At 48.8% G+C, this 12,924-nt stretch overlaps 1 pseudogene; it reads right to left on the reverse strand.

Moving 5' to 3' along the window:
- The window catches only part of LOC115144677 (ras-associated and pleckstrin homology domains-containing protein 1-like), a 74,186-nt pseudogene that overhangs the window by 22,834 nt on the left and 38,428 nt on the right, over positions 1-12,924 (reverse strand).

Genomic DNA, 12,924 nt, shown 5'->3' on the forward strand with positions numbered 1-12,924 from the left:
ATAACCATGTAGCCTGCACCTACCACGAGTGCTTCCTCTAGCAGCCTAAATAACCATGCTGCCTGCACCTACCACGAGTGCTTCCTCTAGCAGCCTATATAACCATGTAGCCTGCACCTACCGCGAGTGCTTCCTCTAGCAGCCTAAATAACCATGGTGCCTGCACCTACCACGAGTGCTTCCTCTAGCAGCCTAAATAACCATGTAGCCTGCACCTACCACGAGTGCTTCCTCTAGCAGCCTAAATAACCACGCTGCCTGCACCTACCACGAGTGCTTCCTCTAGCAGCCTAAATAACCATTCTGCCTGCACCTACCGCGAGTGCTTCCTCTAGCAGCCTAAATAACCACGCTGCCTGCACCTACCACGAGTGCTTCCTCTAGCATCCTAAATAACCATGTAGCCTGCACCTACCACGAGTGCTTCCTCTAGCATTAGAAAGGCTGGGCGCCCGTCCCTGACTCACTCCGTCAAGACAGATGAACAGCTGCAGAGACATTCACAGTCTTGAAAACACAAACGGTTACAATACCAGCTACTACCTAGACAACACTACAAGTTGACACTGTCCGAGTGTCCACATTGGCTCAGTATGCCGCACTCTCTCCCAATATCTCCAAGTTTCCACCAGTATATCCACCAGTATTTCACTCTCCCCCAGTATATTCCCAGTAGCATACTCAATATTTCACTCTCCCCCAGTATATTCCCAGTGTCATCCTCAATATCTCGCTCACGCCCAGTATATTCCCAGTATCATCCTCAATCTCACTCACCCCTAGTTATAACCCTGTATCTCCTCAATATCTCCCTCAACCCCAGTATATTCCCAGTATCATCCTCAATATCTCCCTCTCCCCCAGTATAACCCTGTATCTCCTCAATATCTCCCTCAACCCCAGTATATTCCCAGTATCACCCTCAATATCTCCCTCTCCCCCAGTATAACCCTGTATCTCCTCAATATCTCCCTCAACCCCAGTATAACCCTGTATCTCCTCAATATCTCCCTCTCCCCCAATATAACCCTGTATCTCCTCAATATCTCCCTCAACCCCAGTATATTCCCCGTATCATCCTCAATATCTTCCTCTCCCCCAATATAACCCTGTATCTCCTCAATATCTCCCTCTCCCCCAGTATAACCCTGTATCATCCTCAATATCTCCCTCTCCCCCAATATAACCCTGTATCTCCTCAATATCTCCCTCTCCCCCAGTATAACCCTGTATCTCCTCAATATCTCCCTCAACCCCAGTATAACCCTGTATCTCCTCAATATCTCCCTCTCCCCCAGTATAACCCTGTATCTCCTCAATATCTCCCTCTCCCCCAATATAACCCTGTATCTCCTCAATATCTCCCTCAACCCCAGTATATTCCCCGTATCATCCTCAATATCTCCCTCAACCCCAGTATATTCCCCGTATCATCCTCAATATCTCCCTCTCCCCCAGTATAACCCTGTATCTCCTCAATATCTCCCTCAACCCCAGTATAACCCTGTATCTCCTCAATATCTCCCTCTCCCCCAATATAACCCTGTATCTCCTCAATATCTCCCTCAACCCCAGTATATTCCCAGTATCACCCTCAATATCTCCCTCAACCCCAGTATATTCCCCGTATCATCCTCAATATCTCCCTCTCCCCCAGTATAACCCTGTATCTCCTCAATATCTCCCTCAACCCCAGTATAACCCTGTATCTCCTCAATATCTCCCTCAACCCCAGTATATTCCCAGTATCACCCTCAATATCTCCCTCAACCCCAGTATATTCCCCGTATCATCCTCAATATCTCCCTCAACCCCAGTATAACCCAGTATCACCCTCAATATCTCCCTCAACCCCAGTATATTCCCCGTATCATCCTCAATATCTCCCTCTCCCCCAGTATAACCCTGTATCTCCTCAATATCTCCCTCAACCCCAGTATAACCCTGTATCTCCTCAATATCTCCCTCAACCCCAGTATAACCCTGTATCTCCTCAATATCTCCCTCAACCCCAGTATATTCCCCGTATCACCCTCAATATCTCCCTCAACCCCAGTATATTCCCCGTATCATCCTCAATATCTCCCTCTCCCCCAGTATAACCCTGTATCTCCTCAATATCTCCCTCTCCCTCAGTATAACTCTGTATCTCCTCAATATCTCCCTCTCCCCCAGTATAACCCTGTATCTCCTCAATATCTCCCTCAACCCCAGTATAACCCTGTATCTCCTCAATATCTCCCTCAACCCCAGTATAACCCTGTATCTCCTCAATATCTCACTCCCCCCAGTATATTCCCAGCATCGTTGCCAGTATATACATACCCATTTGCAGCTCGTTGATGGTCTCCACCAGTGACCAGTCGGGGCTGTAGCCACAGTGGGACTTGTCCAGCAGGCTGTCCAGCACCTGTCTGACAGTCTGTCTCTCATCCACCATCATGGTCTTGGAGCTCTCGTCCGACATGTGCACCCGGATCACCAGCTGGAGGACGACGACGAAGAGGGATGAGGAGGAAGAAGAGGTGCAGACCGGTCAGGCACTTCGTATAGAACAGTTCTCTCACTAGCCTGAGTGCCAGTCTGCTTGTGCCATCATGCCAAATCTTTGTCATAACGAATGTTTGGCTTTGAGAATGACAGCAATGAAGTTAGCAAGAGCTTAACCTCGTCTACCAGCTGGCTCCCTCCCGGTTGAACTGTCAGGTTTTTACAGCGCCTCAAAACGGGACTTGACTGGATGTCTATGGCAGGAGCGGACTAAACAACCACTGGTTTTAATTGGCTGATCTATTTGTCCATCACCACATCTAGCATAACCCTTAAAACCTCCCCCCTACATTGTGGACTTCAGAGCGCACGGAGCAGAAGTGATTTCAACAAGGACGTGAGTTTGGAAAATCATATCTTACAAATAGTTCACACGTTATATGCACCGACTCAGAATCAAATTGGGCTTCCCCCAAAACAATATGGTCAATGTGATAAGTTTATTTTAATTGGCGATTTGCCATTTATCAAAGTCCCATCTAATACAGCCGTAGCAGGCTCCCTCGACTTTAAATCACACCCCTTTCAAGTCCCATCTAATACAGCCGTATCAGGCTCCCTCGACTTTAAATCACACCCCTTTCAAGTCCCATCTAATACAGCCGTATCAGGCTCCCTCGACTTTAAATCACACCCCTTTCAAGTCCCATCTAATACAGCCGTATCAGGCTCCCTCGACTTTAAATCACACCCTTTCAAGTCCCATCTAATACAGCCGTATCAGGCTCCCTCGACTTTAAATCACACCCCTTTCAAGTCCCATCTAATACAGCCGTATCAGGCTCCCTCGACTTTAAATCACACCCCTTTCAAGTCCCATCTAATACAGCCGTATCAGGCTCCCTCGACTTTAAATCACACCCCTTTCAAGTCCCATCTAATACAGCCGTATCAGGCTCCTCGACTTTAAATCACACCCCTTTCAAGTCCCATCTAATACAGCCGTATCAGGCTCCCTCGACTTTAAATCACACCCCTTTCAAGTCCCATCTAATACAGCCGTAACAGGCTCCCTCGACTTTAAATCACACCCCTTTCAAGTCCCATCTAATACAGCCGTAACAGGCTCGCTCCCTCTCCTGCCTCGACTTTAAATCGCATCCCTTTCAAGTCCCACTTTGTGGCACAGTGTTACCAGGCTCTATGCACCAGATACTGGAGCCTGGGGACGAGGTTAGCAAGAGCATAAACAGATCTGGGACCAGGCTACTTCATAACATAATTGTTGATATGAAACCAATTTCAGAGGGATGTTTCAGTGCCCCAAGGACAACTATTGAGGATGTGATATGAACCTTATGCCACAGTGTGTAGTATGGTGTCACAACATACTGATTAAATACAGGCTGCATCTGAAATGGCACCCTATTCCCTATATAGTGCACTACTTTTGATCAGCGCCTTTCAGAGGTAGTGCAATTACTGTGTATAGAGAATAGGGTGCCGTTTTGGACACAGCAACAGTGTATTTACCAAGTGGATCTAAAAATGACACGGCTCCAAAGATTGAAACGGTCTTCAGTTGAACTTAGTCCTGTCTCCATGCTGCCATCTAGAAAACATGTCTAACGTATACAACAATGTTCAACAAATTCAGGCCCCTGTTCTGCTGCAGTCCTGGTCTCCAGCGCTGGTTTGAATGCACCACAGAGAGACTTAATACCACTGCGACAAAATCCCCCTTGTGTCACAACCGGGCTCCCCTAGCCCCAGCAGTGTGAGTGTAGGCGGTTGGAGTGGTGGGCCAGTAACCAAAAGGTTGCTGGTTCAAATACCAGAGCCGACAGTGTGCCTTTGAGCAAGGCAATTAATCCTAATTTGCTCCAGGGGCGCCGTAATTCTATGGCTGACACTGTAAAACAACACATTTGGCTGCACCCTATCCGGTGTACGGGACAATAAAACATTTGTTGTTGCGTGTGTACGTGCTTGTGAGCGTGTGTGACATGGTCGGGAGAAAAACACAGCCAGCACCCATGGGAGGGCTCAGTAATCCTCTCCCACAGGGACTGCAACATCAAATCACTAAGTTAGCAGAGCCAATCAAATAGATCTCTAAACCAAACTGTAGCCAGAAAGCGGCTGTGTCCGAGACATGGGCATCCATTGAGTTTGACCTACATCCACAGTCGTGGGTTTAGTCCCAAACGGCACCCTATTCCCTATACAGTGTGTACTACCTTTGGTCAAACGTAGTGCACTATATAGTCAATAGGGTTCGATTAGGGCCGCTTGAATAGACCCCCCCCCCCCCCAAAAAAATCCTCCCATTCTAAAATCATACGAGTCCAAATCCTGCCCTCCTAAAAACAATCCTAGCCTCTAGCAAAGTGGAGGTGGAATCGGTTTCAATGCAACGGTCAATCTTTGCTGCATTTTATATTGCAACACGGTAAGAGCAAATTCAACAACACACACAGTTCCAAAACAACATTCACAAAATGTCCTATTTTTCTGTGTCCTACACATTTAACATACAGTGAGAGAGAGAGGACGATAAAGGGGAGAAAAGGATGAAAGAGCGGCCATCTTCGATTCAGCGTGTTTCTACATATTTGAAGAGGGCACAATCTTTGCATGCTAATATCTTGTGTATTTTTCTCCTGAAATGGATCAATTTAATCTAGAAGCTGGCTTACATCAGTCAGTGTGGACCGAAATGGTGGGTCTACTCTCTCCATAATGTACTGGGAGAATAAGAGCACATCACTGTGTTCAACGGAGCCATTTCATTCAGAGCAGTTGCACTTCATTCAAGCTCACCCACACTGGTGAAATGGCCCGATGGCCTGAAACCGGTGCCTGGTGTGGCTCACAGAACCAATTCACTGACTGGAACAGAGTGCAAAAGGACTCCAGTTGTTCACGAAAACAAGACTTGTTTATATCAACCCAAAAGGACAAGGAGTCTTACAGATGCCAGTGCAAAATGTCTGATTGTCTCTCGCTCTCCCTCTCAGACACGGGCATGAATGCACACCACACACAAACAAACAGGCACTCAAACACTGCAATGACCTATTCTTCTTAGCATCTCTCTGAATGAAGTTAGTTCCCACAGTGAATCTGAAGCAGATATGGAGAATATCTTCTGGAACTATGTAATCACAGTGGGAACGGGCAGGACCTACTGTAGAACAACACTGTATTCGGGTGCACGTGGGTTGAGGTAAGAACCTTACCTTTTTGACTTGCGCCTCCTTGATCTTCTCCAGGGCCACTCGGATCATCTCGGCCTTCACTTTGGCCCCCTGCTCCTCCTGGACACAGAGCAACAGTTAACACACACACACACACACACACACACACACACACAAAAACCAACAGGAGCCTTCAATACTGAGCCAACCTCCTCCTCAAGCACCTTCTCCTACTCTTTCCATACCTCTCTCCTCGTCGCAGGGCAGACAGTTGATGCCCTCTGAACTCCCTTTGCCAGAGTGAGACCAATACCGCTCACACCTCACCGGTCAGTACCACTCAGTCATTGACAAAGATGCTTAAGCGTATACATACTGTGCATTCCATCAATGGCTCTGGAATCGTTTACCTGGCCCCTCCAGCAAGACATCACCTCCATCTCTGGTATAGCCACCACAACACAGAACGCGCGTGTCCTCCCACACACAGATCAGCCCAACACGTCCGACTCCAACCCAACAGTAGATAGCCCTAAATCACCAGTGCTCCAACGCTCCATTGGTTAAAAAAAAAAAAAAAAGGGGAAAAAAAAACTCTCAAAGATGGCCGCTCTTTCATCCTTCTCTCCCCATTAAAATCGCCCTCTCGCTTTTTCTCTCGACTAGAGCAGAAGCCGAGATGCGGGAAATCCCCTTGGTCTCGCTACACGGCGGATGGGACACAATAGTGGAGGATCCCCCATAATGGCAAGAATCTGCGGAAGATATGAAGCCGGTCCTAAAAGTGTCAGTTCCCTCCGCTACTAAACAACAACAAAAAAAAAAAAAGACGCTTAACATAGTACAGAGAGAAAGCCTAGATACCACACACACAAAATATATATAGTTTTCCCCGATGTCGGAACGTCACCATTCCAAAAATCCCGATCTTCTCCTTCCAAGACCCTAATTGAGTCCAGATGAATGGGACCATGAGACCAATGAATGAGACCAACGCAAAGAGACTTCAACCTGCTTCCACTCACTTCTCCTCTGACACGCTACAGCCAGGAAAGCAAGACCGGAATGGAGTGTGTGAGAGAGTACAGGCTCCTTGACACACGCACACACCGGCAGGCACGCACAAGATGAGCACGACTAACCCCCTCAGAGACGAGACGCCCCTCCCCCTTCCATCCTCGCTCTCGCGAACAGCTGCGGAGTCCTGGGAGCGTGCCCAATCGCCGAAGCCATAATCCCCACACAAACAGGAGAACCCCTTCACCGGCTGGCGACAGAGAGGACCCCTCTGTCCCGTCACCCAATCACAATGTGTACCCGCTCTCCTCTCGCCAACCAGGGGGACCCGTTCGCCAGACCCTCTTCCCCCTTATCCAATCAGTGCAGGGGTAGCTGTGAGCAGCTTTGCTTTGCCCCCCGACAACAGTAAACAGGGAGTGGTATTAGGGTAGTGACTATTTGGAGGTGGGGTTGGGGTATTAAGATCCAAGCCTCTTATCTGGGCACCCCCTCCATGACCCAGACTACCTTTCTGCATGAGTGGCGGTGTAATGCAAGAAAGGCAACACGCAGCGACAGGCTTTCAGTGTGGAGTGTGTATGTATCTGTGTGTGTGTGTGTGTGTGTGTGTAAGGGTTCAAAGGACCAATGGAGGATTAAAATATGGAGTCAATCCCAGTCACGCTTAATTTAGCTTTTGGACTGCGAAACCCCTTCTCCGTGTCCTCCTCCACAGCACTTTGCCTCCTGCATCCTCCTCAGTAAATAGATCTCTCCTTCTCTACTGCAAGCACTCTCCATCTGCATTTTCACAGGATTCCATGGAGGCTGAAAAAGGAATTTCTGCTGCGCCTATAAAAAGCCGGTCTTGCTCTCTCCCTGTCTCTTGTTCCCCTCCCTCTCCCTGTCTCTTGTTCCCCTCCCTCTCCCTGTCTCTTGTTCCCCTCCCTCTCCCTGTCTCTTGTTCCCCTCCCTCTCCCTGTCTCTTGTTCCCCTCCCTCTCCCTGTCTCTTGTTCCCCTCCCTCTCCCTGTCTCTTGTTCCCCCCTCCCCTGTCTCTCCCTGTCTCTTGTTCCCCTCCCTCTCCATGTCCCTTGTTCCCCTCCTCTCCATGTCTCTTGTTCCCTCCTCTCCATGTCTCTTGTTCCCCTCCTCTCTCCCTGTCTCTTGTTCCCCTCCCTCTCCCTGTCTCTTGTTCCCCTCCCTCTCCCTGTCTCTTGTTCCCCTCCCTCTCCCTGTCTCTTGTTCCCCTCCCTCTCCCTGTCTCTTGTTCCCCTCCCCCTCCCCTCCTGTCTCTTGTTCCCCTCCCTCTCCCTGTCTCTTGTTCCCCTCCCTCTCCCTGTCTCTTGTTCCCCTCCCTCTCCCTGTCTCTTGTTCCCCTCCCTCTCCCCGTCTCTTGTTCCCCTCCCTCTCCCCGTCTCTTGTTCCCCTCCCTCTCCCCATCTACAGCTCTCTGTTCTTGGTAGTTCTATTCTGGCTCATGAAGCAGGGGAGAAGGGATAGTGTGGTGAAACATCTATCCGTCTCTGTGTCTGTGTGTGTGTGTGTGTATATGTGTGTGTGTAAAAGAGCAGTGTAACACTGACATACAAAACCTCCCATTGCCACAAACACCTCAGGCACTCTCTCGCTCTCCCTCTAAACCCATTTGGATGGCATTCTGAACACAGACACAGACGGTTGGTTTAAAAACTGCTCATAAACAAATAGCCGTGTGCTACATTGGACTAGTACATCATAATTAGTAAATTAAATCATACGGCCCCAAGGTCCTGGCCATGAAATTCGGGGGCAGACGAATTGTGTGTTTGTATGTGAGTTTAAGAATTTGAGATACTATGTCAGAAGACATACACAGGTGCGCGCCTCCTCCTACCCACAATCCTCCAGTGTTGGCATCCATAATATTCAAATGAGCAGCGATACAGGAAACTCCCCCTGAGAATGACTGCATAATTCCGTTCCCATACACATTAGGATCATTTAGGCCTTCCACATAAATTAAAAAGTGCTTGACGAATTTGTTTTGGGTCTTCATTTGAGTAGAGCTAATTGTTGATTAACAGATGTATTCATACATCGGATGGCCTTGGCTAGCGTTCGGGCTAAATCAAGGTTACGCCGAAAACAAACGCTCCTGGGTCTGTGCATCTAAAACAACGCCGAAGCATCACAACAGAGATAGATTTCGGTCAAAAACGGTGGTAATTTGCAGCATTGACAGATATACAGTACATCGCCATACTTCACCCTCGAAGACAGTATCTATCGCCAACTGCTCTCCGTGTATCCCAGGACGAGCACTTGGCTCAGCTGCTTTCGTTTTGAAGGCAAAAAAATCTAAATCACGATAGAAAGTGGCCAACTTTTACAATCCACCAAAGTCGACATCTGACACAGAACCATCAAACAAATGCCAAGAATGTACTTTACTGTGAAAAGCTGTGGGAGGGAGGGGAGAATGGGTTCTAGACTAAAGATGACAGATAAATAAAACACACACACACATATATAAATATAAGAGAGAGAGAGAAGAGAGAGAGAGAAGAGAAAGAGAGAAGAGAGAAAGAAAGAGAGAAAGGAAGAGAGAAGAGAGAGAGAGAAGAGAGAGAGGAAGAGAGAAGAGAGAGAGAGAGGAAGAGAGAGAGAGAGGAAGAGAGAAGAGGAAGAGAGAGAGAGAGGAAGAGAGAGAGGAGAGAGAGAGAGAGAGAGAGAGAGAGAGAGAGGAGAGAGAGAGAGAGAGAGAGAAAAGAGAGAGAAAAGAGAGAGAAAAGAGAAAAAGAGAGAGAGAGAAAAAGAGAGAGAAAAAGAGAGAGAAAAGAAGAGAGAAAGAGAGAGAAAAAGAGAGAAAAAGAGAGAAAAAGAGAGAAAAAAGAGAGAGAAAGAGAGAAAAAGAGAGAAAGAGAGAGAAAAGAGAGAGAAAGAGAGAGAGAAAAAGAGAGAGAAAGAGAGAAAAAGAGAGAGAAAAAGAGAGCGAAAAAATCGTGGAGCACAGAGAGGGGGAGAGAGCGACCTTTTCCAACCCTAAAAGAGGATTAGGCAAATTGTTTTTGACAAATATCTTCAACAACATACTCTACACTGCTCTTTATTTTCTTCATGGAAATCTCCCTCAGTGTCACTTCACTGCACCAGACCAGTCAGTAAACCTATAAATGACTCGGCTTGTTATTTCTCTTTAGCTTTGGAGAGGAGGGTCAGGTCAAAATCATTGACGTTTTCAGCTTAGTAGCCTTTTGTCAACCATGAGGAGGAAAACATGTATACGCCTTGGCTCCTGTTAGTTTCAGAACAATGCTTACCATACCAGACAGGGTTGGGGTCAATTCCACTAACATTATTGCAATTCTGTAAGAAACCATGAAGAACATCGGAATCTCTGTTAACTTCCTGTTATGATCTAATTGCAGTGGAATCGACACCAACCTCGACACCAGTGTTTCTCAACCTTTTTTGGACCGGGCGGCCGCAAGCTACTTTAATACGGAAAACGACCATTCTTCCCTGGTTGACCACTTCCATTAAAACGAGCACTGGAAAGTTGACAGAATCAGTGTCAGACAACTAACCGCCTGGGGGACTGCTAAGCAACAACCCAAGGACCAGACCCGGCCCGTGGACCGCAGGTTGAGGAACACCGGTTTATACCATAGCATTATTAGCGGCTCGCACATCAAAGACATAATAGAAAAGGGAGCGTTCAGAGTTACACACACATCCAGCTCTATTTCTCTAAGCTCGGGCACATGTCAACCAGAGTCGACGCACGGCGTCATGCTCCAGACCCAGTGCAACTGAACGCAGCCCAGATGTAAAGGGATTATTATAACCAACACTCCAGATTCGGGTCAAACACATGCCAAGTACATTCAAATTCTAACTCAAGAAAAGCCGTGCTTGATTTAGCACTTTCGGGATCATGCCGGTACTACTGTCCCAGGCAAATCAAGTCAAGAACATTTGAAAGTATTTCACATAAGTGTACATGACCGCAAGAGTGTCATGACAGTGAGGTTAGATAGAGTGAAAAACTGTACTGAGCCGCAGCGCCAGTTACCTGCCCTGTACTGAGCCGCAGCGCCAGTTACCTGCCCTGCACTGAGCCGCAGCGCCAGTTACCTGCCCTGCACTGAGCCGCAGCGCCAGTTACCTGCCCTGCACTGAGCCGCAGCGCCAGTTACCTGCCCTGCACTGAGCCGCAGCGCCAGTTACCTGCCCTGCATTGAGCCGCAGCGCCAGTTACCTGCCCTGCATTGAGCCGCAGCGCCAGTTACCTGCCCTGCATTGAGCCGCAGCGCCAGTTACCTGCCCTGCACTGAGCCGCAGCGCCAGTTACCTGCCCTGCATTGAGCCGCAGCGCCAGTTACCTGCCCTGCACTGAGCCGCAGCGCCAGTTACCTGCCCTGCACTGAGCCGCAGCGCCAGTTACCTGCCCTGTACTGAGCCGCAGCGCCAGTTACCTGCCCTGTACTGAGCCGCAGCGCCAGTTACCTGCCCTGCATTGAGCCGCAGCGCCAGTTACCTGCCCTGTATTGAGCCGCAGCGCCAGTTACCTGCCCTGTACTGAGCCGCAGCGCCAGTTACCTGCCCTGCATTGAGCCGCAGCGCCAGTTACCTGCCCTGCATTGAGCCGCAGCGCCAGTTACCTGCCCTGCATTGAGCCGCAGCGCCAGTTACCTGCCCTGCATTGAGCCGCAGCGCCAGTTACCTGCCATGCATTGAGCCGCAGCGCCAGTTACCTGCCCTGTACTGAGCCGCAGCGCCAGTTACCTGCCCTGCATTGAGCCGCAGCGCCAGTTACCTGCCCTGCACCCCCCCTACTAGACAAAAGGAGTGCAAGGAATCAAATGGACACATCAGCACAGGGAGGAACAAGACAAAAACATGGATAACGGAAGAGATATAAACGGGGGGCTGCATGCAGGAGAAAGGCGAGAGAAGAAAGCTCCGGGAGGATGAGATACAAGTGAAACAAGCCAATCAGGTCAATCGAGCATTGTGGGTGGGTGTTGGCACCGTGGGAGGAGCTTAGGGAGATGGTAAAAAGAGGTGTGGTTCAAGCACAGGCAAGCGAATGAGGCGTCACCTTGGTCAGCAGGTGAGAAGGCTTCCCTGCAATGCTTTTCAGAATGAGGGACGTTTCTCTGTCCAGATAGGAGTGCTTGGTGGCGCAGAGGTGAGGAGAGAAACAGGTAAGACAGTCAGGGCAATGATTCTCAATGGCTCATTAAAAAAATGCTTTTGAAGGGTGGTGTGTGGGGTGGGGTTAAAGGGTGGAAGCAGGTGAGGTCCAATAGTTGGAGCACTGATCGTGGTGGTCATACTAGATAGCTGTGGACGGGGAAGAGAGATAATTTATCAAAGGCACACTTTCTAAAGAGGATACTGCTATGATCACTGAAGGTGCTCGCTGACACTCACCTGTACACACACACACACACACACACACACACACACACACACACACACTTACAGTGTCCAGATCCACTTCACCCTCCCGTGAGGTGAAGTCAAGCTGCCGTCTGGCCGGCTTACCATTGGCCCGTCGCAGTAGTGAGGCATGCTGGGAAACGGGGAGGTGCATTATGGGTGCAGAGAGGATGCAAACACACACAGTTAACATGCACGGGGACGGGGGGCTTCACATTCCACTTCTTCAGTCTCCCCATCGCATACCGAGTCTATACGTGGTCATGTGTGGCACTAGCAATGCCAGACAATGTACTCCATGCTGGATGTAAGCACGCACTGTACGGTTAGTCACTTTGGATAAAAGCCTCTGCTAAGTGGCATCTATATATATATATATATATCTTTCCTCCTATCCGTCTTGTAAACCTAAACTAAGTTCCCGTACCTAAGTCAAGCAGGTTGAGTTGACAGCCAGACAGGTTCAGTAGATACATTGTAATCCACATCACACATGCAGACTTCAGGGATTTACAATGCATTACCTCACTGTACTAGAAATACCACACTCTCCAATGGGTAGTGTATACACACACACACGCGCGCACAACAACGTGTGTTACGCGGATAGCAAACTAATGTAATACAATGAGTTGTACGGTGCACATTTGGCATGCAGCAGGACTTGAAAACAGCATGCAGTGTAAGTGCACCATGCAGGGAACTAGAGAGGGTGGTTTCCAGAGGGCGCGCGAACACACACACACACACACACACACACACACCCCCATCATACCATTCATCATGTTCGAACAAACAAACCACTG

Source organism: Oncorhynchus nerka, linkage group LG2, assembly GCF_034236695.1.
Source record: "Oncorhynchus nerka isolate Pitt River linkage group LG2, Oner_Uvic_2.0, whole genome shotgun sequence".
Lineage (NCBI taxonomy): Eukaryota > Metazoa > Chordata > Actinopteri > Salmoniformes > Salmonidae > Oncorhynchus > Oncorhynchus nerka.